The sequence below is a fragment of the Antennarius striatus genome, chromosome 9 (assembly GCF_040054535.1).
Source record: "Antennarius striatus isolate MH-2024 chromosome 9, ASM4005453v1, whole genome shotgun sequence".
Taxonomy (NCBI): Eukaryota; Metazoa; Chordata; class Actinopteri; order Lophiiformes; family Antennariidae; genus Antennarius; species Antennarius striatus.
In genome coordinates, this window is record NC_090784.1 from 2961928 (window position 1) to 2989359 (window position 27432).

Consider the following 27432-nt stretch of genomic DNA (forward strand, 5'->3'; position numbering starts at 1 on the left):
GCAGAGCAGAAGACGAAATGGTGGAAGCTATAAAAGGAAGAGTGTTGCATGACTTTTAGGAAGGAGTTGAGACCGGCTCTGGGTGGCAAGGATGTGCTTCCAGATGACTGGACAACTACAGCTAATGTGATTAGGGAGACTGGTAGGAGAGTACTTAGTGTGTCATCTGGAAGGAAAGTAGATAAGGAGACTTGGTGGTGGAATGAGGAGGTACAGGAATGTATACAGAGAAAGAGGTTAGCTAAGAAGTGGGACACTGAGAGGTCTGAGGAGAGTAGACAGGAGTACAGGGAGATGCAGCGTAAGATGAAGGTAGAGGTAGCAAAGGCCAAAAAAGAAGCTCATGATGACTTGTATGCTAGGTTTTAATTTATTTTAATTTAATATACTGTTTTTGATCCCCGAAGGGAAATTAAGAAGCAGTATTCATTCATTCATTCATTCATTTTCCAACCCGCTTAATCCGCTAACGCAGGTCGCGGGGTAGCCAGTGCCTATCCTGGCAGTCTCAGGGTGTGAGGCGGGGGACACTCCGGGCACGACGCCAGTGTACCGCGGAGCCACACAGAAACAAACAATCATTCACACACACACTCACTCCTATGGTCAATTTGGGACTGGCCAATCAACCTGAAGCGCATGCTTTTGGAGGTGGGAGGAAGCCGGAGAACCCAGAGGGAACCCACGCAGACACGGGGAGAGCATGCAAACTCCGCACAGAGCGGGACTCGAACCCGGGTCCGCCGTGTTGTGAGGCAGCAGCGCTAACCACTGCGCCACCGTGCCGCCTGGAAGAAGCAGTATATTAAATTAAATTAAATTAAATTAAATTAAAACCTAGCATACAAGTCATAATGAGCTTCTTGTTTGGCCTTTGCTAAAGTGCTAAAGCCTTTGCTGAAGTGGGACACTGAGAGGACTGAGGAGAGTAGACAGGAGTACAGGGAGATGCAGCGTAAGGTGAAGGTAGAGGTAGCAAAGGCCAAACAAGAAGCTCATGATGACTTGTATGCTAGGCTGGACAGTAAGGAGGGAGAGACTGATCTATACAGGTTGACAAGACAGAGAGATAGAGATGGGAAGGACGTGCAGCAGGTTAGGGTGATTAAGGATAGGGATGGAAGTCTATTGACAGGTGCCAGTAGTGTGATGGGAAGATGGAAAGAGTACTTTGAAGAGTTGATGAATGTGGAAAATGAAAGAGAGCAAAGACTAGAAGATGTGACGGTTGTGGACCAGGAAGTAGCAAAGATTAGTCAGGATGAAGTGAGCAGGGCACTGAAGGGGATGAAGAGTGGAAAGGCAGTCGTTCCTGATGATATACAGTACCTGTAGAGGTGTGAAAGTGTCTAGGAGAGGTGGCAGTAGAGTTTCTGACTGGGTTGTTCAACAGGATCTTAGATAGTGAGAAGATGCCTGAGGAGTGGAAGAGAAGTGTGCTGGTGCCCAATTTTAAGAACAAGGGAGATGTGCAGAGTTGTGGCAACTACAGAGGAATAAAGCTGATGAGCCATACAATGAAGTTATGGGAAAGAGTAGTAGTAGTAGTGGAAGCTAGACTAAGGGCAGAAGTGAACATTTGTGAGCAGCAGTATGGTGTCATGCCAAAAAAGAGTACTACAGATGCAGTATTTGCTTTGAGGATGTTGATAGAGAAGTACAGAGAAGGCCAGAGGGAGCTGCATTGTGTTTTTGTAGATCTGGAGATAGCTTATGACAGGGTGCCCAGACAGGAACTGTGGTATTGTATGAGGAAGTCCGGAGTGGCAGAGAAGTATGTTAGAGCGGTGCAGGACATGTACGAGGACTGTAAGACAGTGGCGAGGTGTGCTGTAGGTGTGACAGAGGAGTTCAAGGTGGAGGTGGGACTGCATCAGGGATCAGCTCGGAGGCCCTTCTTGTTCGCTATGGTGATGGACAGGCTGACAGACAAGGTTAAACAGGAATCTCCATGGACTATGATGTTTGCAGATGACATTGTGATCTGTAGTGAGAGCAGGGAACAGGTGGAGGAGAAGCTAGAGAGGTGGAGGTTTGTCCTGGAAAGGAGAGGAATGAAGGTTAGCCACAGTAAGACAGAGTACATGTGTGTGAATGAGAGGGACCCAAGTGGAAGAGTGAGGTTACAGGGACAAGAGATCAAGAAGGTGGAGGATTTTAAGTACTTAGGGTCAACAGTCCAGAGCAATGGAGAGGGTGGAAAAGAGGTGAAAAAGCGTGTACAGGCAGGATGGAACGGGTGGAGGAAAGTGTCAGGTGTGAGGTGTGATAGAAGAGTTTCAGCTAAAATGAAAGGAAAGGTGTAAAAAACTGTGGTGAGACCAATGATGTTGTTTGGTCTAGAGACAGTGTCATTGAGGACAAGACAGGAGACAGAGCTGGACGTAGCAGAGATGAAAATGCTGAGGTTCTCTTAGGGAGTGACCAGGAAGGATAGGATCAGGAATGAGTACATCAGAGGGACAGCACATGTTAGAGGTTTTGGAGATAAAGTCAGAGAGGCCAGACTGGGATGGTTTGGACATGTCCAGAGGAGAGATAGTGAATATATTTTGACAGAGAGATGCTGAGTTTTGAACTGCCAGGTAGGAGGCCTAGTGGAAGACCAAATAGGAGGTTTATGGATGTAATGAGGGAGGACATGAAGGTAGTTGTAATGAGGATGTAATGAGGATGTAATTAATATGGATGTAATGAGGTAGAGGACATGAAGGTAGTAGACTCATCCGCAGAGCAGGCTCAGTGGTCGGGCTGAGCCTGGACTCTGTGGAGACGCTTCTGGAGAGCAGGACCATGTCTAAAATTAAGGCCATCATGAACAACACCAGGCACTCCCTACACACCACCTTCTCCCAGCAGAGAAGCACCTTCAGCGGCAGACTGCTGTCACACAGCGCTTCCACAGAGAGGCTGAGGTCCTCCTTCGTGCCCCGTGCCATCAGGGGGTACAATGACTCTCTCAGGAGGAGCGGGGGGGAGGTGGCGAGGTCAGCAAGGGGTTGAATATGGATTTAATTTAATTTAATTTAAATTTAATTTTATACTGTTGTATATATATATATATATATATATATATATATATATATATATATATATATATAAAATTTATTTATTTTTTATACTGTTTTATATTTTAATTCAATTTTATACTGTTTAGATTTTATTTTATACTGTTTAGATTTTAATACTGTAATATTTTTAAATTTTATACTGTTTATATTTTAGTTATAGTTTAGTATATAAGTCCTGTTAGTGCTGCATGTGTCTGTCTGTTAGTGTAATGTATGTCTTGTGGTATGTCCTGTGATGTCAATGTTTCCTTTTCTCCTGGTGTTTATCCAGTATTATTTGTTATTTAATGCCTGAGCAGTGGATATATGCAATTTCCTCCGGGATTAATAAAGTATCTATCTATCTATCTAGTTGGTGAGAGAGAAGAGGATGCAAAGGACAGGGCTAGATGGAGGCAATTGATTCGCTGTGGCGACCCCTGAAGGGAAAAGCCGAAAGGAAAAGAAGAAGATAAGGCGCATCTAAAAGCCGATAATTTTCTCATAAACCCGCAGGAGTAAAACAGATTGTCACATTTGCCAGTAAATTAGCAACCTGACATTAAAAACTGGTTAGAAAATTGTTTAGAACACACAGTGCAGCAGCAAATAGCTGCACCTCACCTCTGACTGGACTACCAATTGACTGAAACAATATTTAATTAATAAAAACAGACGAACGTCGGAGCTAAAATATCTGTTTCGAACTTCAGATCAGGAAATAATCCACCCTGTTCAAACTGAGTGGTCCACTCGTAATGAATTTAACCAGTATTAATGTCAGGATTTTTAATATGGCCTATTTTGCCAGACAGAGTGGCAAATACGCCACTTTGTCTGGCTCACAGAAGTATTACGTCGGTGCCTCACCTCCGTGAACCTCACCACACGTCACTGAGAGCTACAAAAATAAAATCTAATTTGACTATGTTTTTAGATAATTTTGTACTACAGTATTTTGTAGTACCTTTATCAGTAAATCTCAGCAGCTAAGGAATAACCCAAGTGTGTTGACTTCTTTATAAGATGGCAAAGTGATAAAGTGATCAGGTTTCCTTAATGAGGCTCAGAATGGCCTCATTGAAATAACAATAGAGGTGGTGCACAGCTGATTAAAGGTACTCACAGTCATGAATGCTCCACCTAGTGGACGGATAGCGCAACTACAGCCACTAGTTTTTTTAATCTATTTCAATTTTTTTATTATATGCGCCTTATAATCCGGCGCGCCTTATATATGAAATAAATTATAAAATAAACAATTCATTAAAGGTGCTCCTTATAATTCAGTGCACCTTATAGTGCAGAAAATACTGTACACAGATGCTAATTTTATTTCAGTATGCAAACACAGTTCATAGAAGCGTAATGCAAGGGTGAGAATAACAACTTAAAATCATGAAAAACACTTTGCAGTAAATTTATGCGTTCCTCCTTTGGCCGGTCCCACATGAAAACATCCATATTACATGAACATTAGGACATCTGGTCTTCCACTGCTGCATGGATGTTTGTACTCTATTAGGAACAGACCATATCTTATGTCAGGCTGGGCTTCAGCCTCTGCCCATCACACATGTTCACCATTAGCTGGGAGACCAGGACCCGGCTGCTGTTGTCTTGTGGGGAGGAAAGAATCACCAGTTCGTGACTTTAAGGAATCAAAGCTCTATTTGGGAGATGGGAGTATGTGTGTTTGCATGTGTGTGTGATGTGTGTGTGTGTGAGTGACAGAACGGAGATCTTGGGTGTCTTGTTCTGTGCAAGTAATGCTGGATGTCACGTTGTAAATCACATAATGGTTGAACCACAGAATGATTTTCAACTATGTATGAATGTATGTACAGAGGGTATATACGCAGGTTAAACGTGATGTAAATTCAAGCACACGTGACAGTGGGGGTGGCAGTAACTCAGTCTATTAGGTCTTGGGCGGCCGGTTTGGTCCAATGTGGACCAAAAATTGGACCAAAGTTTTCTCAAGGTCAAGGTCATCATCTCATTTTCATCCCCTTTGCTGCCCGAGTAATGTGCTTTTTGTTTAATCTTTCCATCTGCAACAGTTGAGAAGATATTTGGTGAACTAATGGAGGGACGGACAGATGGATGGATGAACACTGAAAATTACAATACATTACCGCTTTGAAGCAGGATGTAACAAACACCTGGGTGGACACTACACACACGCTACAGCTGAAGAGTGTATATGTTTGAGAGTCTGAAAGAATCCTGCAGCCTGAGAGTCATAAGTGAATGATACCCAACCCTAGCAGGTGGGCTGTACTGGAGACATTGGGAGGAGCCCATTTACATGACAATCATCAGTACATTCCTGACTCCGATCCATTTTTAATATCTTGAGACATTATTGCACATTTCAGCTTGCACTGAATTGACTAAAGAAGGCATCAAATGTTCCACCGTTTGGAAAAGATCTGAAAACAAGATGGTCATGTTTATGGCATGTATTGAGTCAGGCTACACATTTTTGGGTTGAAACAGGTTCAGCCCGATCTCCTTGTCAGTGCACACAAAGCCAACCCAAACTGGTTTTTGTTGGTAACCTGAAGGTCTACCGTGACATGAAGCATGAGATGAAATTGACACTTAAAAGTCAGGAGAAGCACCTGAAGTGATGCAGCCATCTGGAATTACTGGCCTAGACAGTCAGCATATCAGATTACCGTTTCATTTCATTTCCTCTTCCCTGTCAAAAGAAAGCTGTTTCAGCTTATTGTTAGCTAGTGAAAACAAGGCAACTGAAAGTTAATTGTATCAACAACATATAGTTGTGGTAGCACTAAGTGTCATGGTGTCTGTCAACATGTCCTGGAACATCCAGGAAATTATTGCAATCAACTCATCTTCAGCCTCTTTGGGGGTCACAGGGGTTGCTGGAGCCTATCCCAGCTGGCTACAAGTGACAGGTTTTTGAGCACACTGGACGCATTGCTATTGGATCATGGGATGAAAGATAAAACAACCACTTGTGTTCATTCCTCCTCTTCTTCTCCTTTGGGCTGTTCCCTTCAGGGGTTGCCACAGTGAATCAGTTGCCTCCATCTAACCCTGTCTTCTGCATCCTCTTCTCTCACACCAACTACCTTCATGTCCTCTTTCACTACATCCATAAACCTCCTCTTTGGTCTACCTTGTGTCTTGCTTTATCTGCATTGATATGGATTCACCCCGTTGTCTACGATTGCGTCATTTCTGCTGTCATAGCGTGCTCCATAACTTAGGATAAATTTCATTTTTCTAAGTCCCCCATTGATCATAAAAAAATAAAAAGGCCACCAAGCCTTTTTTTTAAACGGATGTACCGTATTGGCCCGAATATAAGACTTTTCTTCTTCTTCTTCTTCAAAAATGTCCTATGCACTTTAGTTGATGACCACCTCACTTTTGCAAACTTCCTGTTATAATGCACTAATTTTTATATTGTATTTCCCTTTGTTTCTTGGTGTTTAAGGTTTTTGAGTGTTTAGTGTTTTTGAAATTTCATCTAATGAAAAATTGTAAAATGTTCTAAATGTTCTAAATGTTAAATGTGATTGGAGTTTTTTTTTTGGGAAAAGATCTTCTGAGGCACTTAAATGCTTTCATCTAATGTAAAACTGCAAAATGTTTGAATGAGATTAAAGTGTTTTTGCAAAAAAAAAAAAAAAATCTTCTTCTTCTTCTTCTTTTCCTTTCGGCTTTTCCCTTCAGGGGTCGCCACAGCGAATCAATTGCCTCCATCTAGCCCTGTCCTTTGCATCCTCTTCTCTCACACCAACTACCTTCATGTCCTCCCTCATTACTTCATGTCCTCCCTCTTTGGTCTTCCTCTAGGCCTCCTGCCTGGCAGTTCAAAACTCAGCATCCTTCTACCAATATATTCACTATCTCTCCTCTGGACATGTTCAAACCATCTCAGTTTGGCCTCTCTGACTTTATCTCCAGAACCTCTAACATGTGCTGTTCCTCTGATGTACTCATTCCTGATCCTATCCTTACTGGTCACTCCCAGAGAGAACCTCAGCATCTTCATCTCTGCTACCTCCAGCTCTGTCTCCTGTCTTGTCCTCAATGACACTGTCTCTTGACCAACCAACATCGCTGGTCTCATCACAGTTTTGTCAGAATCAGAATCAGTTTATTGCCAGGTACAGTAAATTTTACCACACGGGGGACTTGACGCGTTGTCGGTGCAAGAGAAGGTGGAAGAGAAGCAATTAGGAATAACAAGGAATAAGGAATAAAAAAAGAAAATATTTACAATTTACATTAAGGTGAGGTGAGGTATATGGTTGGTGTTTACAGGCGAAAAAAAAGTCCAAAGAGTAAACTGTCATTGCAGAGTGGTGAGGAGCAGATGGTTACCCGGGGGGGGGGGGGCATTGTTCATGAGGCTGACTGCAGTGGGGAAGAAGCTATTTTGTGGTGTGAGGTCCTGGTCCTGATGGACCAGGTAGCATTTTGCCATAGGGGAGGGTCTGGAACAGGAAGTACACCTTTCCTTTCATTTTAGCTGACACTCTTCTATCACACATCACACCTGACACTTTTCTCCACCCGTTCCATCCTGCCTGTACACGCTTCTTCACCTCTTTTCCAGACTCTCCATTGCTCTGGACTGTTGACCCTAAGTACTTAAAATCCTGGTCACTCTGTGGGAGTGATCAGGATGGATAGCATCAGGAATGAGTACATCAGAGGGACAGCACATGTTAGAGGTTTTGGAGATAAAGTCAGAGAGGCCAGACTGAGATGGTTTGGACATGTCCAGAGGAGAGATAGTGAATATATTGGTAGAAGGATGCTAAGCTTTGAACTGCCAGGCAGCAGGAGGCCTTGAGGAAGACCAAAGAGGAGCTTTATGGATGTAGTGAAAGAGGACATGAAGGTAGTTGGTGTGAGAGAAGAGGATGCAGAAGACAGGGTTAGATGGAGGCAATTGATTCGCTGTGGCGACCCCTGAAGGGAAAAGCCGAAAGAAAAGAAGATAGGGCAGAAAAATGTTGTCTTGTCTTCAACCGCTTCTTCAACATTGCGGGTCACAGGGGTTGCTACTGGCTAATAATATGATATGTTTTTATTCTGATTTATTGCACAGAAACATGATATTATATGTTTTTAACAGTTTTCTAGTGATATTATGTTTCCAGTATTTGTGATAACAGGATTCCCCTTTTTTCATGTCTGCACAAAGCTCTTCCCTCTTATGTTGTACAAACTGTTCGTCTGCATGAGAGCTGGTTTATAGTTGACTAATGAGCAGACACCAGGACATTGTGATAATACTGAAACTGAACTGACACATGCTGTTCGTTCACTGAAGGCCAGTTTTCAGAAGCACAGAGAGACTTATCGGGGGGTTTTTTTTGCTTATCTGTGAACCCTCTTGAAGAGTATGGACAGTGACAGCAATTAATACAAATTACTGCCAAGAATGATAGACATGGCAACATTTTGATAAGACACACACTCTGGGTCCAGAGGCTTTTCTGTATCATGGTGAAAAGTTACCAATGTCGCTCTGCAGTCTTTACTAATTATCACTCTGTGATTACAGCACTCACCCAGGGACCAAGCCTGCAGAAGGAATGATGCTGATGGCACTCAATGAAGGAAGCATAACAAGGAAGTAACCTTATCCAATAGGGAGAAGGCTACATAAGAGAAGAACATGGCATGAAGACATGCTGGAGACTGAAGAAGGAGCACTGAGACTGAATATGTAGAAGGGTGGGAATGGTGCAGGAGTAGGTGAAGGATCGAGAAGCCAAAAGGCAGGATGAGGCAAAAGCCATATTTAATCCACCCGGACATTCTACGTAAAAACCATGATGGGTAATGGGGGTCTGTTTTGTTACATCTCTGTGATGGTGATGGAGGTTGTATTGTTCTGAATCACACATCTGTGTAAACATGAGGTGAAAAGGCAGGACAGGGCTGTGACGTCATATGTGCAGCCCAAACACAAGCATGTACGAGTTAGCACCTGACTAAAGAAGAAGAAAATAAAAATAAAATGGTTTTGCAATGAAGTTAGGTGACATCTTTTTTTTTTTTAATGCAATACAACAGATAACACATTCACTGCACAAACATGTCCAGGACAGTCACTGTGATCTGCTGGATTTGTGAATGGATGATATGGAATCAATAACAAACACAAAAAGAAGAAGCAAATCAAAAAATACAATTTTAATAGTCATGGTTATAATAAAGATGTTATTCCGAGCAATAAACAGTTATTGCTCTAAGTACCATCCACTGGTAGGGAGGGCGTTGGCATTGAGTTCCAGGTCTGCAGTAGACCAGCAGCATATACTTTCTTCAACCTCGAAATAAAAGGGATTATTTATTTTTTTTAACTTTGTTCAATTATTTTCTTGGGCTTTGTCTTGTTTTTAATCTATCTAACGCTGATTTAGCACACTCTGCTGGTTTGGTTGCTGTGGGAACCTAATGCTCATGTTTCTTGTCTGCTCCTGTCATCAGCTGAACAAATCAAAATTTTAAAATAGAATTTAGCAATGTAGACTGTCTTATTTCAATCTACGAAATAATATTAGAGAACAGTGCACAGCAGCTGACAGGAGTCATATTTGTTTCCACTCTAACAGTTGGTTGGGCTGACGATGATTTAACGCGAGCCTTGGGAAAATGTTATCCGCCATATTCATATCCATTATTCAGACCTACTGGGAGGATAGATCTACCTTACTGGATGCTCAAAATTGATTTGCACAGCATTATGAGACACAGCTCTCCCACAACTGGATATAAACTTAGACTGGCGTTAGATAGGCTGCAGAAAACTGTGATTGAACACCACCACCAAAGTTTCAGCACAGAGTCCCCAAGAACTCTAATGGTAGCTGAAGGCTTCATCTAACTAAGATTACTTCATCTGCAAAAATAAGTTTTGCAGGGCATAGATCATAGAAGCATGAACAGTATTCAAATTACAACAGACCACACTATATGTGGAGGTGGTTGTGAACCACAATGTGACATTTTAGCTCCTCCTACCTCCTCAAATGACAATGCAGAGGAATCAGGACACGGAGAAAGCTTTTCCCTCAGTGTCCTTTTCCAGGTAAGAGAAACTAATATAATCAACTTTCTGGAGAACAGATCATGTTCAGCCATGGACAACTAACCAGTGGCGTGTCATTGTTTCCCACAATGACGATGGTTGTCATATATCTTCCGTCCTGAGGTGAACAAGAACTAGTACACGTTAACCAGTGTGGACTGAATGTTAGTTGCAAGAAGCCTTTGGGAAGCCTGAAGATTGTTTTATTGGTATCTGTTTAAGCCAAAGTCAAAGTCAGCTTTATTATCAAGTGTACCATATATGCATGACATAAAGCACAGATGAAATTGGAGTCCTCTCTGACCCACGGTAAACAGGCAGTACAACACAGGCAGTAGAACAGACGGTACAGCACAAAGTATGAGACGAAACACAAGGGGATGGTAAACTCTATACACTCTAATCCCGTAGGGGAAGTGATGTGTGCGCAGTCCCTGAGTTGACAGGAGGAGAGAGAGAGAGAGGTAGTCAGGTGCTGGGCGGAGGGCAGGCCAGGGTGAGGGTAGAGTTAATGGTACTTCTGTAAAGTGGATATTTTTTTGGGCTCTGTTGGGTTTCTGTCTGTTAAAGTGCTTTGAAATGTCAGATGATGGGATTAATCTCCATGTTCTTCAGTAGTAGAACGCTTCATTATACCCTGCTTACATCCATTCTAGCATTGTGACGGAAATGTATGAGACTCTTGAGTACTTAAACTTTGTAATTTGACATTGGCAAATTTACGTTTTGAACTGGCAAACCATTCTGACAGTGCTGACCTTTTAGGTCTTGATATTTTACTGTGCTGGATTGTGAGGCAACTGTATGACTGACCTTCACGTACTGTATGTTCTGTTCCTGGTCAGACAACAAACAGCAACAGAGAAACAGAAAGGGGGCAGCAGTCCGTTACTCCAATGCAGTGGGCAAAGTCAAGGGCTAACTAGTAGTTATGGTGGTGTCTGGCGCAGATCAATTACATCATGCTTTGCTGACAGCTGTGGGGTAGGAATCACTTAAGGTGCAAACATACTGGGGGCAATTTTTCCATACAAAGTGACAGAAATTCAAGTAATGTTGTGACATAAACGCTTATCAGAATTCAGATTCATGTCAAGACTTTAGTAGAGCATTGATGCAGAGGTGGAGGACATGCTTACTGTAGCAGTGTATTGATATTGCGTGTCTCTTGATAATGCATTTTTGACATAACTCGGATTTCAGCAGGAGGTCTGTTTAGCTCAGTCATGGATAATGATTGGAGGGTTTGTTAGACATAATTTTTGTTGGTATGTTAGCGCTCAAAAACATCACTAGATTCTGGTCTTTGTTTTCTGACTCTCAACCAGAAAACCGAATCCACTCTTTCATCAACTGTGGTTTGAATGACTGAAATGTAATTCTCCTCAGGGGACCAGGCAAGGTTCTGGACAGGCTGCAGTATGTCCAGTGGTTCTCATTCCGGCTAAGCCTTGGCACCATATCACCCCATCCCTCATCGAGCTTTGTTGGCTCCCAGATGAGTCCTGCATCCGTTGCAGAACCATCTCGTTAACTACAAATCCCTCCATGCGCTTAACACCCAGTATCTGACTGACCTTCACAGATCTCACAAGATTGCTTTTGGTCCTTCCCCTTTAAAAAAACGATTACAGTAGTGAGTTAACAGACCCTACTCTCTGAAGCTCACTATGGAGTGGGGTTTGAAATGTACCATCTCTGGACAGTAAAACACTCTTTAAAATCCATCTGTTCTCTAGGGCATTGACCACAACATCACCATCTCTCCAGTCGACATCCCTACAGCAGTTTCTGTTCTTAGCAGCTTCAAGCAGCCTTCTTGTTATTCTTGTTATTCTTCTTCTAACTATTATTATTATTGTTATTATTATTATTATCCATCCATACATTTGCTGCCGCTGTATCCGCCGTAGTGGGTCACGGGGAGCTGGAGCCTATCCCAGCTGACATAGGGCATTAGGCGGGGGACACTCCGAGCACGAGGCCAGTGCACCGCGGAGCCACACACAAAGACAGACAACCATTATTATTATTAATATTATTATTATTATTATTATTATTATTATTATTATTACAGAAGTGTCACAGAGGGCAGGCAAATAAATATATAAACTAAAACACCCTGTCAGCAAGCTGACTTACTATCTTCATGTAGGACATGCAGTTACTTTGCTGAGGGCCTGTAAATACAGTAATCCCTTGCGCATTCGCGCATCCACACGTGCAACTTCACCTCATCGCGGATTTTTAGTAGGTAGTCACGCGATACCGTACGTGCATTCCATTGGCTGACGGCACCTGGAACACAGCGGACTTCTGTGAAACACAAAAGTGTTCTAAACAGTCTATAAGAGCGGGGGGAAAAGTAATACAGATATACAGTGGTTTAATATCAGTATGGGGAGGGTTCATAAACATTTAAAATACCGTAAATAATAAGGTAAATTATTTGTCGCTATATTGCAGAATTCTTTATTCACGTGTGGTTCCTGGAATGCATTATCCGTGAGGAACGAGGGCACTCTGTAGTGTGAATACTGAGAAATGGCAAGTTGTTGTTTTAGCTGTATTGTAACCACTTCTTCCTTTTACACAAGCAGCTCATTAGTTTGACCTCTATTTCAGTGAACGTAAAGCAGGACTTCCATTTCAGTAAACACGTTTGTAGACTTTCCAGCACTGCTTGCCTTGTTCAGTGAGCATCTTGCCTTCTCGGGCAGAAAGGGCTCAGTTCACCTTGACAGCCCAGCCCCAGAGATAGGATCTGTGTTCAGACAGCTGAAGTAGTGAACACCACAGACTTGTGGAAAGCACAAGGCCAACGGGTTGAAAGAACTGGAGAGGAGGGGTGAAACACAGAGGTGGAGGGATGCTTTGGATTGCATCTGAGAGCTGCAGAGGGAAGAAAAACACAATATACCAATGGGACGACCACAAAGAGAAAGAATTGTGTGAATGCACATTAAGAGTCTGTGTAGACTCCTTTACCGAATAGCAGATTGTACATAAGTGTAAAAAATGGGGTTGTGCATGTGCAAGAAGCTAGATGGATAACTAGATAGTATGATGAAATTTACATGACCACACAGGGCTGATATCTACACCCGCCTGGTGGAGCTCTACCCTGACACACCTTTGAAGTCTGAACTCAGCTTTTTCTTCAGCGCTGGATGATCTCCAAGTCTCTCTCTCTCTCTCTCTCTCTCTCTCTCTCTCTCTCTCTCTCTCTCTCTCTCTCTCTCTCTCTCTCTCTCTCTCTCTCTCTCACACACAAACACACACACACATGCACATACACAGCACACACACACACACTCACACACACACACATCTCTGCACATGCAACACAGCAGCGATCATCACACTGCCTCTCTGTGCAGGCCTCACGCAGTGGGAAGCGAACCAGTGATGAGTGTATTGCTCTGCAGATGAGTAGTCAAAAGCATTAATCTTGCAGTGGCTTGGTCTGCTTGTGCATCGGTAATTATTGCATATTATTACCCATCCACAGAGGTGCACTCAGCTGGGGTTTGGCAACGCTTCGTTTAACGAAGGACTGGAGGACTTGCACGTCTCATGTCTGCTTCTGAATTAGTCATAGGAGAGGGTGACGGACAATAAATGACTTTTCTGTGTTCAAAGGACGACGCCAGATTAATTTAGAGTCATGGAAGTCATGGAGTCGAGGTTTTACAACAGAACATGTGAGAGAAATCGCACTGGATAAAACTGAGGAAGACTCTTTAACTTCATCCTCTTGGTGCTTGTGTCTTCCCTTTCTTTTCTGTCCATTACCTCAATCAGTGAAATTTACTAGTGTTCCTGCCTTAAACTTTGATGAATGGATGTGATCTTCAGCACAAAACTTGTGTTACTTTGTTAAGACCAACCTGTCCTGCTTAATCATGATTGTTTCAAAGAAAATAAAGTCAACTGATGGGTGATAAAATGCAGTAACTTGCATTGATCGCTATTCGGAACTGAAATTTGATGACAATTTTCACTGAATGTTCGTCCCTTTTGTTGAAGAGCACAAAACATTTTTTGTAAATGAGCTTTGGACGCTCAGTTGGAAATTTAGACTGCACCATCCTGTCATTCTAATATCTGATGTACCTTTAATAATGTTCTCTCCCATCACCGACAAAATATATCCTGTAAGTTATTTGCTTTCTACACCACACCCCACCTTATCCAGTTTTCAGCTACTGCCAGAGTCATTGCCCAAGACATGCACCGCTTCCCCCAAAACCACCACCCCACTCCACCCATCTCCACGTTTAGCCCTAGGGCTGGATATCTATAATTCATCTTTTATCTGGCATTTGCAGTCCTGCTTGCTGTTCCATACATCCGTTACCCACTTCACAGGGTAAGCCGCCTGCTGCCGGTTGCTTTAATATGAGTCTCACAGGGCACCTAGATATTGATTGTAATCCAAAGTAAACAGCCTGGTTTGCATAATTGTGCTTTGCACAAGTGAGTGTTGGAGGAGCGGAGGCTGTGGCGCTGGGGCATTGGTGTCAAGGGGATACGGCGTGCCAAACTGGCACCAGCAGTACCACTTTATAAGATCTTAATAGCAACAGGGGGCATGACCCAAGAGTGTATCAGAGGAAAAAATGTCGTTACCGTTGTTTCTGTGTGGAAGTTGGAGTTGCAACAAAAAAAAAAAAGCAGAAAGCTTGACCACACAGCGTGATGCTTTTAATTATTTTTTCTGGGATCCATGCAGTGTGTTGAATATTAATCCTAACGTAGGAGGTCATAGACAGTTATTTAGAGTCCATGACGTGGAAAGATAATAACTACCAAATATGAAGAATACCTAATATATATTATACTGCTATGACAGCTTCATGGTTATTATCACACCTGACTGCGTGCTGTTTTACATCTATTGTTACTTAAGATGTTTCTGGTTACCAGCAGTTATTGTAGTTGTATTACTTTTTAAATTTGTTTTATTTTATATACTGGTTTGATCCCCGAAGGGAAATTAAGAAGGCACACTCTAGCTACTGATTACAAACGCATGCATACATATATGTTTGTGAGTACAGGCCCCTGTATCACACACACACACAAGGGGACCTGTAGGCATGCAGGGGAGGTAGAGTGGCAGGCAGCTCCTTCTTGGTGCGCCTCAAATGAGCAATTTGTAAAGGGGACGGCACCTTGCTCAAGGGTGCCTCGGCAGTGCTCCGGAGATGAGTCGACACCTCCCACTGTCAGCTCACCTCCGGGTATTTTTGGGGGGGTGGGAGCGGGAATCGAACCGCCGATCTTAAATCATAGGACGACCTGCTCTACCGCCTTCTTTACCACTGAGCCACTGCCGCCGCGTCGTATGTAACATTAGTAGGTCAACTTAATCTTTTTAACTTCCAGTCAACCACACACCAGAAATGTTTCCTGTATCTTATTTAGCTATTCACAATCAGCTGCAAGGGGTTAAAGTGAAATATACATGAATCCCCCGTTACTCATGGTTAATGCGTTCCAGGACCACCCGTGAAAAAGGAAATTCCGCAATACAGCGACAAACTATTTATTTTATTATTTACAGTAATTAAAACATTTATGAACCCTCCCCATGCTGATATTAAACCACCTTCTATCTGTATTAACTTTTCTCACACTCTGATAGACCGTTTAAAGCGCTTTTGTATTAAAGAGAAGTGTTTCTTTAATACATGGAAGTGTGCAGCGTTCCATGAGTCTCAGAATGCACCACACTTTTCGATGCTGTCAGCCAATAGCATGCGCATATGGTATCATGTGAGTACCTACTAAAAATCTGCGATGTAGTGATGCCGTGCATCTTGAAGTGAGAATACATGAGGGATCACTGTATCTGCCCAGAAAAGTACAAATGAATTGAATTTAGACCAGCCGTCTCTTGGTCACATTCCACAAATACTGTCGTAAAACAGAAGACATACTAAAAAATCCACACATACCTGACTGTTGTATTGGAGTAAAGAAAACAGCCTGTTTTATTTTATTGTGTACTGTGTTAACTGTCTCGATTATAATGAACCACTAAGGAGTAGAGGCTAGTGGGAACGCTCGTGTCTAATCTAACATTCATGCGGACTATTCGAGACCAACTGGAACAAACACAGTGTTGAAGTTTCAGGGTATTTCATGAAATATGGTGGACAAGAGGCACAGGTAGTGGTGGCACAGGTAGTGGTGGCACAGGTGATGGTGGCACAGGTGATGGTGGCACAGGTACTGGTGGCACAGGTGATGGTGGCACAAGTAGTGTTGGCACAGGTGATGGTGGCACAAGTAAAGGGGGCACAGGTGATGGTGGCATAGGTGATAGTGGCACAGGTAGTGGTGGCACAGGTGATGGTGGCATAGGCAATGGTGGTACAGGTAGTGGTGGCACAGGTAGTGGTGGCACAGGTGATGATGGCACAGGTAGCGGTGGCACAGGTGATGGTGGCAGGAGGTGGGCTGACTTGGGACCTGATCAGAGTTGTAATCGTCTCTTCTGCGGCCACTTTTTTCTGTCACAGGCCTGTTGAAGCTGGCTTCAGGCGAGAGGCAGGGTACACCCCAGCTCATCGCCAGCTCATCAATGGGTTCCTTTCCCTCAGCAATGTAGTATTGATTATACTATATAATATTACTTATAATCATGTTTTAACAATAGAAGCCTTCTTTTTTTTCCTTTACAGTCAATGACATGTCAGCAGTAAAGAAAGTCATTCTGGTTTTCCACCTGTTTATCCTCATTACTATCTCCATATGATTCATCATTGTGCTCAATATTACAGCGTAGAAAAGTGGAACACACTCCCTGTATTCGGGAACAACTACAGTGGTTGAGATGATTATACTACCCTAAAGAAAACCTAGATTAAATATACTGGTGTGTCCCAACTCCTCAGACTCAGCGAGCCTGACAGTGTTTCTTTATATTTTACTGAGAGAGAAAAGAACTCTAGCGGTATTCATACAACATGAGACCGCACCTGTTTTGATCAATTCAATATGGACAGGTTTATTTCACAATAGTTGCTAAGCATCATAAAATAAATGCTTTGTTTATAATTACACTGAAACATAAATACCATATTGATTAATCTATTAAACCTCGTTTTAACATCATGTAGATTTTTCCAGATTTGACAGAATTAACTTTATCTGTCTTGACTGATTTGAAATGATTGACCAAGTTTGAATGTGAGTCATAAATTGAAGAGAATATTCAATCTAATGTGCAGATACTCCTTTATATACAGACAACTGGATTTAAAGTCAGACCTCATCACTGATTTTATTAAAACTTACAAATAGCTTTAAACAAGTTGGGACAGGACAGGAGCAACTAACTGGAAAAGTTATGGGATGCTGAACACCAGTTTGGACCATTCTACTGTTAGAGGTTCACTGATAATAGGTGTTTTCTTCTTTGTTGGCTATTGATGGCCACATAAACATGTCCTGTTAGGGGTGATGGTGTCGGAGCTGGTAAAGGGGGTGAGGGGGCAACAATTTCATCTTTCTTAACCCCTTATTTGCACTATGCCCATTGTTGAAGCTGACTTTCACTTTCTTTAACATCACAAATACAGACCTGGAGAATCTTTTTATTGCACTGATGCAATCTGTCCACCAAAAGACAGACAGACGGACGGACAAGAACACCTGGAAAACACAGTAATACACTAATAAACTGACAACAACCAGTCAGGCTCTTGTAAAAGCCAGCAGTAAATACTTTCAAACTTTGTGTGTGATGATTATTCCCAGCATCTGGAGGAATCTGAAACGGACTGTGTGTGTGTGTGTGTGTGTGTGTGTGTGTGTGTGTGTGTGTGTGTGTGTGTGTGTGTGTGTGTGTGTGTGTGTGTGTGTGTGTGTGTGTGTGTGTGTGTGTGTGTGTGTGTGTGATTGATGTAAAACCATAGGCTAGATTCACAATGCCATATAACTCAACAAGGTTATGTAAGAACATATATATGAACATCTTCCCTCTATTGTGCATTGATAGTGGGATTAGTAGTTGAAACGTTGAGGTTTCCTGGAGAAGAGACGCTCAGAGCTGTCTTTGCTCTAGCTGCCTAGAATCCATGACCTTGGGTGGCCTAAATTGTTTTCTCTGGCTTCCTTTGTAGTTGAGCGAGTCTCTCTGTACTTCTGCCAGATCAGTTTGGAACCAGACCTCTTCAGTGACTGTTGTTGTCCTTCTGTTGCCCTGCAAAGGTCAGAAGAATTAACACATACCTTTCAGCTCCACAATGGTAGTCGTGGCCTCAGTGCTATTTCAGTCATTTACAGCTCTGTCATTTTCACAGAGGACACTTCACAGAACAAGAGCCCCCACTGGGACAAGCTGACATTGGAAATCAAGCACAAAACAGGTGGACTTTCAAAGAATAAAGAAGCATTATGATTCCAAGTATTTAAAACATTGCAAAATTGACAGCAAAATGTGAAAACATTTGGTATTATGTCAAAGATGTCTTGTATTGTATATGGATATGATGCTTACAAATGAAGTGGTTAAAATACAATAAAAATCCCATGTGTGTTTCAAGATGCCCGGCTTCACCTCATTGCGGATTTTTGGTAGGTAGTCACCTGATACCGTACACGAGTGCTATTGGCTGACAGCATCCGGAAGTGTGCTACGTTTTGAGACTCATGGAACGTAACGCATTTCCGTGAAACTCAAAAGTGCTTTAAACAGTCGATAAGAGTGTGGGAAAAGGTAAGACAGTTAGAAGGTGGTTTAATATCAGTATGGGGAGGGTTTATAAATGTTTAAATTACTGTGAGTACTAAAATAAACAGTTTGTTGCTATATCGTGGAATTTTGTTTTTTGCGGGTGGTCCTTGAACACATTAACCGCGAGTACTGAGGGATCACTGCACATCAGTTCTTTGACAAATAAGTAGACTAGATTAAAACATGTTAAACAACTATATTTACTTCTCTTGAAGCCTGAATGACCGACAAATTCAAGATTCAGCTGGGTCTCGGGGTTCTGCTCGTTCTACTAGATGTCTGTCTTCGCCGAAAAGACAAACTGTTCACGGCAAAGCAATGTCACTTCAGTCATTGTTTCAGTCATTGTCACTTCAGTCATTGTTTCCACAGGCGTGCCAAAATGTCTTGAAAATGTTCACACTTGTGAATTCATAGAGTTGAAGGCAAACGCCCCTTGTATGGAGATCGTATCTCAAGCTGTCCTATCTAGTTAAAGCAGAAAATTGGCCCCCAAACATTGTAAGTAATGTTCAAAATAGCTCACTGCCTGTTCCATCCTTCCTTCTTGTTTGAGCTTTTTTGTGTACCTCTCTTTTAAGACAAATTCCCTGAGCCTCACTGTTGGCTGATCTGCTGCGGTTCAGCCGTACATTACATGAGCCCACGGTGAGTGACAAGTTGAATAGCAGTAATGAGACCTGAGCTGAGCTAACTGATAAATAAATCATGCTTTCAGATGTGTGGAACTGAATTTTTGTCCAGGCTGCTGCATAATATCATTTTGATCCATTTCTAGGAGACTGCTGTGTGAAGTAAGAATGACCGGATTGTTTGAGACACAGGTGAAAGCTGACCATTGTCATACCCTGATGGTGTCACCTTCTATTTCACACCCTATGCTCATGCCATTAGTGCCTGTAAGAACAGAGAGCAGCAGAATACAATTAATGAACATTTGACTCACTGGTGTGTGAATGTGTGTGATTGTTCCAGAGAGGCCGTTGGCTGGGATTGGCTGCCACGTTTCCATTAGTCTGCCCCAGAGCACCTGTGGCTTACACATGTAGTTTACCATCACCAGGTAAGAATGAGGTGTGAATGAATAATGAATCCACTGTAAAACATCTTCGATTGTATAGAAAAGCTCTAAATAAATACAATCCATTATTATTGTTGAAATGCAAGAAGGAAAATGCTTGCAAAAGAAATAAAGAGTTAACTATTTTGCCAAAATTCACTTTGGCATGAAAAGCAGGACGTCGGGAGTCATCAGGTTTTTTTCATACATCGTGAGCAGCTTGTATCCTATAAATATAAGCGACTGAGTTTCATTGCAGGTGTCAGCTGTGTGGGAGGAAACTTTATGCTGATCTTAAAGGGACAGTAAAATCAGAATGAACCAGGTGTGTATTTGAAGTACATACTTAAACAAAAGTTTTGGTGGTATTTTTTTTTTTTGTGATCAATTGGGACTTCGAAAAAAACAAATTTATCATCAGTTACGGAGCGTGCCATGACAGTGCAAGTGATGCAATCTACCAGAATGTATTTAATCTTTTGTACTTGATTGGGTGTTTCTTTTTAACTATTGTGATGCGGTTTTTCTATTTGCAGTCTCTTGTTTTTTAGAAAAGTCTACCATGGACAAGTGGTGAAAATTAGCACTTGTGCTAACACACTGTAAATGACACATCTACGAGTTGTGCAACTGTGCAATGAGCAATGTGATTGTTATGTCCACGTCAAAAAAAATAAACATAAACATAAATCGTAGACCTCTGGGTGAATCCATATCAGTGTCGTTATATAAATATACAGCAAGCAACAATGTAAAAAGCCAACATTATCTTATTTATTTATCAAGAAATCATCTGAAATCATGTTGTGCTGACCCTCTAGGAGTTTCAGTGGATTGTTTGAGCTGCTGCTGTTTGTCCTGCAGGCTTCTGTAGTTCTTAGCTGTAGTTCATTTTTTCATAATGATAAACAAAATATATATCACTTTAAAATGAGTTTACCATCCCTTTAATGTGACTGTTGCTCATGACTACTGCAATGACAGTGGTCCACAAAAAATCCATCACGTGGATCCATCAACTCGATTCTTCACTGCGCCAGAAAGCAGAAATGGTGAATGGTGAAGTAGTGTGTTTTGTTAAACCTAAGTAACACGTTCAGCCTTCAGAGGATGATACTCCTGAATTCAGATGTTCGCAGCTTGAAAAATACCGTACAGTAATCTCTCGCTTATTGGCGCTTTAAGATGAACGGCTTCACTACATCACTACGCAGGCTGTCCATATACACAATATGGCATAGCTGCCCGCGCCTTCTTAAGGACCCCTAAGGCCACCTAGCTGCCCAAAGTGCCTGTGTGAGCTCTGTCCATTGTACCCATGCATTCATTACTAAAATACTACATTTGACATTACATATGAACAGAATATGAACCCACAAAAAGATGAACTCAAATAATAAAAATGACAAAAACAATACAGGGTGATGGGGGGTGCTCTGTGTTTAACATATGTACCACACATATCTGGTGACTTTTTTAAAAAACATAGTCTTTCCCTGTTTCTTTCATACAAAAGAAAATTAATTTCTCCCAGTACTTTACTTTCCAAACCATAATTTTCCAGTAGAGCAGATGGCCGTATTTGGGGGTCCTGAAATGTTCAGCAGTGGATATGACTCATCCACTCACTCTCTTATCAAGGTGTTAGAATAGCAACGTCATACCAGGTTGATAGTTCTGACAACGGCTCAGTTTAGACAGCAATCAAAATGCAGGAAAGCCTCTGTCTTTGAATCTCTGGCAGACCTGTGACCTGTCCTTATGGTGCAACCCAAAAGCTATTTAACATTTTCTTCCACAACTTTTGCCACATTTATAGGTGGAAGATGGATGGATGGACTTTTGCCACACAAGAGCCAAAAACTGAAGTGTTGCCTCTTTTTACTTTGATATGTTATTTTTTCATTCAACTTTAGACATAAATATGTTTGTACTGAGGTGGTGCCTTTTGCTATTGATGAACTGCTATTGATGAACTACTACTGTTATTCCTGCATTAAGTCCTTAATGTCCTGGTTATTTAGAACTTTTTAAATCCACCATTCCTGTCCAGTGGGTGTCCATCATAATGCCAGCCTGTACGTCAGCATGTATTTTGACAATGCTGAATCAGAAAGGCCCAAAGGTGGAGAGGGACGCCAGCGTGTTGTCTGTCCAAGTCCACCTAGCAGCTGAACTAAGAGATGTGCTGCCAAACAGACAGGAAGCATGAATCAACCTTTACATGTGCAGCTGGGGAAGGCAAAGAAATGCTTAGACTGTGTGCAGAGGAGTAAACGTTTCCTTCTATCAGCCAGTTTTATCAAAGGTAAACTGCCTTGGAGCATGTATTAATCACATCTGCAGCCATTTGTTTCCAGTGTGGCCAAACTATTTTCATTTTTCTGTCCAGAATGGAATAATGACAAGTAAACACACATTCATCTGCGTAGAGATCAAACGATGTTTGATTATGAAGCAAAGAGGATCTAATGAAGCATTGCATGAGAGGCCATTGACTTGAAAGGGTCCTGAGTTATTTATGGAGATCATGTGTTTCCTAAATGGAGGACTCCATGATGATTGTGTCCTTATCTTCAATATTATATTGTCCAGCCTTTTTGCTTCATCTCATATAAGAATTGTTTTCCTTCTGCGAGGTATACTACACATGTACGCCTCAAAAACCTATGTGCATGTCAAAATACAGATGCCTATGAATTATAGATTACAAGCTCAGTCCTCCAACAGCGAGAGATTGTGTGGCCATCATTAGAGGAACCATTGGAACATACAGTACGTACATGCTGCACACTCATGCCCGATCCATCTACGTGATGCATTCAGGAGAAATAGAAATCTACCCTTTGGCTTCATGGATGCATCTTCTTCTTCTTTTCCTTTCGGCTTTTCCCTTCAGGGGTCCCCACAGCGAATCAATTTCCTCCATCTAGCCCTGTCCTTTGAATCCTCTTCTCTCACACCAACTACCTTCATGTCTTCCCTCATTACATCCATAAACCTCCTCTTTGGTCTTCCTCTAGGCCTCCTGCCTGGCAGTTCAAAACTCAGCATCCTTCTACCAATATATTCACTACATCTCCTCTGGACATGTCCAAACCATCTCAGTCTGGCCTTTCTGACTTTATCTCCAAAACCTCTAACATGTGCTGATTCCTGATCCTATCCTTCCTGGTCACTCCCAGAGAGAATCTCAGCATCTTCATCTCTGCTACCTCCAGCTCTGTCTCCTGTCTTTTCCTCAGTGACACTGTCTCTAGACCAAACAACATCGCTGGTGTCACCACAGTTTTGTACACCTTTCCCTTCATTTTAGCTGAAACTCTTCTATCACACATCACACCTGACACTTTCCTCCACCCGTTCCATCCTGCCTGTACACGCTTTTTCACCTCTTTTCCACCCTCTCCATTGCTCTGGACTGTTGACCCTAAGTACTTAAAATCCTCCACCTTCTTGATCTCTTGTCCCTGTAACCTCACTCTTCCACTTGGGTCCCTCTCATTCACACACATGTACTCTGTCTTACTGCGGCTAACCTTCATTCCTCTCCTTTCCAGGACAAACCTCCACCTCTCTAGCTTCTCCTCCACCTGTTCCCTGCTCTCACTACAGATCACAATGTCATCTGCAAACATCATAGTCCATGGAGATTCCTGTCTAACCTCGTCTGTCAGCCTGTCCATCACCATAGCGAACAAGAAGGGGCTCAGAGCTGATCCCTGATGCAGTCCCACCTCCACCTTGAACTCCTCTGTCACACCTACAGCACACCTCACCACTGTCTTACAGTCCTCATACATGTCCTGCACCACTCTAACATACTTCTCTGCCACTCCAGACTTCCTCATACAATACCACAGTTCCTCTCTGGGCACCCTGTCATAAGCTTTCTCCAGATCTACAAAAACACAATGCAGCTCCCTCTGGCCTTCTCTGTACTTCTCAACATCAGCATCCTCAAAGCAAATACTGCATCTGTAGTACTCTACCGCCACCTCTCCTAGACACTTCCATACCTCTACAGGTATATCATCAGGACCGACTGCCTTTCCACTCTTCATCCTCACTTCATCCTGACTAATCTTTGCTACTTCCTGGTCCACAACCGTCACATCTTCTAGTCTTTGCTCTCTTTCATTTTCCACATTCATCAACTCTTCAAAGTACTCTTTCCATCTTCCCATCACACTACTGGCACCTGTCAATAGACTTCCATCCCTATCCTTAATCACCCTTACCTGCTGCACGTCCTTCCCATCTCTATCTCTCTGTCTTGCCAACCTGTATAGATCAGTCTCTCCCTCCTTACTGTCCAACCTAGCATACAAGTCATCATAAGCTTCTTGTTTGGCCTTTGCTACCTCTACCTTCACCTTACGCTGCATCTCCCTGTACTCCTGTCTACTCTCCTCAGTCCTCTCAGTGTCCCACTTCCTCTTGGCTAACCTCTTTCTCTGTATACACTCCTGTACCTCCTCATTCCACCACCAAGTCTCCTTATCTACTTTCCTTCCAGATGACACACCAAGTACTCTCTTACCTGTCTCCCTGATCACATTAGCTGTAGTTGTCCAGTCATCTGGGAGCACCTCCTGACCACCCAGAGCCTGTCTTAACTCCTTCCTAAAAGTCATGCGACACTCTTCCTTTTTCAGCTTCCACCATTTCGTCTTCTGCTCTGCCTTTGCCCTCTTCATCTTCCTCACCACCAGAGTCATCCTACACACCACCATCCTATGCTGTTTTGCTACACTCTCACCTACCACTACTTTGCAGTCACTGATCTCTTTCAGGTTACACCGTCTACACAAGATGTAGTCTACCTGTGTGCTCCTACCGCCACTCTTATCGGTCACTCTATGTTCCTGCCTCTTCTGGAAGAAAGTATTCACTACAGCCATTTCCATCCTTTTTGCAAAGTCAACTACCATATGTCCTTCTGCATTCCTTTCCTGGATACCAAACCTGCCCATCACCTCCTCATCACCTCTGTTTCCTGCACCAACATGTCAATTGAAGTCTGCTCCAATGACAACTCTCTCACTTCTAGGCATGCTCTGCATCACTTCATCAAAGTCCGACCAGAATTTCTCCTTCTCCTCCAGCTCACATCCTACCTGTGGAGCATACCCACTAACAACATTGAACATCACACCTTCTATTTCTAGCTTAAGACTCATCACTCTATCCGACACTCTTTTTACCTCCAGGACATTCCTAACAAACTCCTCCTTCAAGATAACTCCTACTCCATTTCTCTTCCCATCTACACCATGATAGAACAACTTGAACCATGCTCCTAAACTTCTAGCCTTGCTACCTTTCCACCTGGTCTCCTGTACACATAGTATGTCTACCTTCCTTCTCTGCATCATGTCAACCAACTCTCTACCTTTTCCTGTCATAGTTCCAACATTCAACGTCCCTACTCTTAGTCCTATACTCTTGGTGTTCCTCTTCTCTTTCTTCGAGCACACGCACTTTCCTCCTCTCCTTCTTCGACCAACAGTAATCCAATTTCCACCGGCGCCCTGTAGGTCAACAGCGCCGATGGCGGTCGTTGTTAACCCGGGCCTCGACCGATCCGGTATGGAAGTCATAGTTTTGATTCGCATCTTTGATTTGGCAAACGTTTTATGCCGGATGCCCTTCTTGACGCAACCCTCTGTATTTATCCGGGCTTGGAACCGGCACAATAAGACACTGGCTTGGGTCCTCTTGCGGCTTCATGGATGCATACCATAAGTTTATCCCTTCAAATTTTGCTACAGGGGTTTCTAAATATTTTCTGTTGTGTCGCATATCAAGATGGTAATGATTGAACCACATGTCTGTTCTACAGGTGTGGGTTGAGATGGAACCTCAGGCATGTGTAGTTGAGGACAATGTTCAGCTATGGATTAACACATACTGGATGCTGTAGCTATTCTTTGGGAACATAAGGATTATGAATTTCGGTAAAACTGAAGCTCCTTTATTACAGCCTGTTCAGGTGAGGACAGAAATGTTGTCTTGTTCAGCAACATTAAAGATGTCCACTGTTAGAAAGATGTAAAATTGAACCTCAACCCTAATCACAATTCTTGATGATTTAATAGCTAAGAAAAAGTTACCTTTCCATAGTTTTTAAAAGTTTGATTCTCACATTAATGTTAAAACTTGAAATTGCATAAAATTGCCAAAGTGACTGCATCTTTCTATTATTAAGATTTTTTATTTGAAGAAAAAAATCTCAAATAATTAATGCGTTAATCCCTACAAACCATAAACTAAGACAAATATAATGATCAAATAAAACTAAAGCCGTAATTCAAATACAGTTAGTCCTCAACATCCGAACATAATTGGTTCCGACAAGTTGTCCGTAAGATTAATTGTTGGTAAGTTGTTACTAAAATTCATACTGTAATCACCATTTGAGGTCATTAAACGTCATTACTACTCTAAATACGAAAGTACTATTCCCTGAGACTTACCAGAAACAATTACAGGACTTAAAAACAACACACATAAATAAAATCCTGTTGTACTGTTTATCCTGTTTACCGATACTGACGCGCTAGCCCGTCAAAGGGATTTTCCATATTATGTTAGCATTGAGCTAGCTGCCATTCGTTATTGTTGGACTGTGTGGAATTAATAACAACTCTAGTTTGTCTAGTTTGTACCTCCTCCACCGCACACTCTCCTACCTGGACGCCGGGGGCTGTGCCGTCAGAGTGCTCTTCTTCGACTTTTCGAGTGCCTTCAACACCATCCAGCCCCAGCTCCTGCAGGATAAACTGACCTCCATGGCTGTGGACCCCTACCTCGTGAGCTGGATTACGGACTACCTAACGGACAGACCCCAGTACGTCCGTATGGGGGACTGCTTGTCTTCTATGGTGACCAGCAGCACGGGGGCGCCACAGGGGACCGTTCTATCCCCCATTCTCTTCACCCTCTACACATCAGACTTCAAGCACAACTCGGATACATGCCACATACAGAAGTATTCCGATGACACCGCGATAGTGGCATGTATCCGGGAGGGTGATGAGGGGGGGTACAGGGCATTGGTGGCTGACTTCGTGGAGTGGTGCCAACAGAACCAGCTCCAGCTCAACGTCTCCAAGACAAAGGAGATGGTTCTGGATTTCCGGCGGGCACCTCCCTCTCCACAGCCGGTGATCATCAATGGCAGTGAGGTGGAGGTGGTAGAAAACTATCAGTACCTGGGACTGCAGCTAGACAGCAGACTGGACTGGTCACTCAACTCCAACTGTGTGTACAAGAAGGGGCAGAGCAGGATGTACTTCCTAAGGAGGCTGGCCTCCTTCAACATCTGTCCTAAACTCCTTTTCATGTTCTATCAGTCCGTAGTCTCCAGTGTGCTGTCATACGCCATTGTGTGTTGGGGTGGGGGGGCCAGGAAAAGAGATATGGACCGTCTGAACAGACTCATCCGCAGAGCGGGCTCAGTGGTCGGGCTGAGCCTGGA

General features: G+C 42.7%; 2 long non-coding RNA genes across 2 annotated transcripts; both read left to right on the forward strand.

The window, feature by feature from the left end:
• Positions 1–10082: 10082 nt before the first annotated feature.
• On the forward strand, positions 10083–18921 carry LOC137601752 (uncharacterized). Its single transcript, XR_011037095.1, has 3 exons — positions 10083–10140; positions 18276–18363; positions 18456–18921. It is a non-coding gene; the product is annotated as an uncharacterized lncRNA (long non-coding RNA).
• Positions 18922–19257: 336 nt separating this feature from the next.
• LOC137601753 (uncharacterized) lies at positions 19258–19984 on the forward strand. The gene is made up of 4 exons (XR_011037096.1): positions 19258–19390; positions 19471–19537; positions 19668–19713; positions 19865–19984. It is a non-coding gene; the product is annotated as an uncharacterized lncRNA (long non-coding RNA).
• The last annotated feature ends 7448 nt before the right edge of the window (positions 19985–27432 follow it).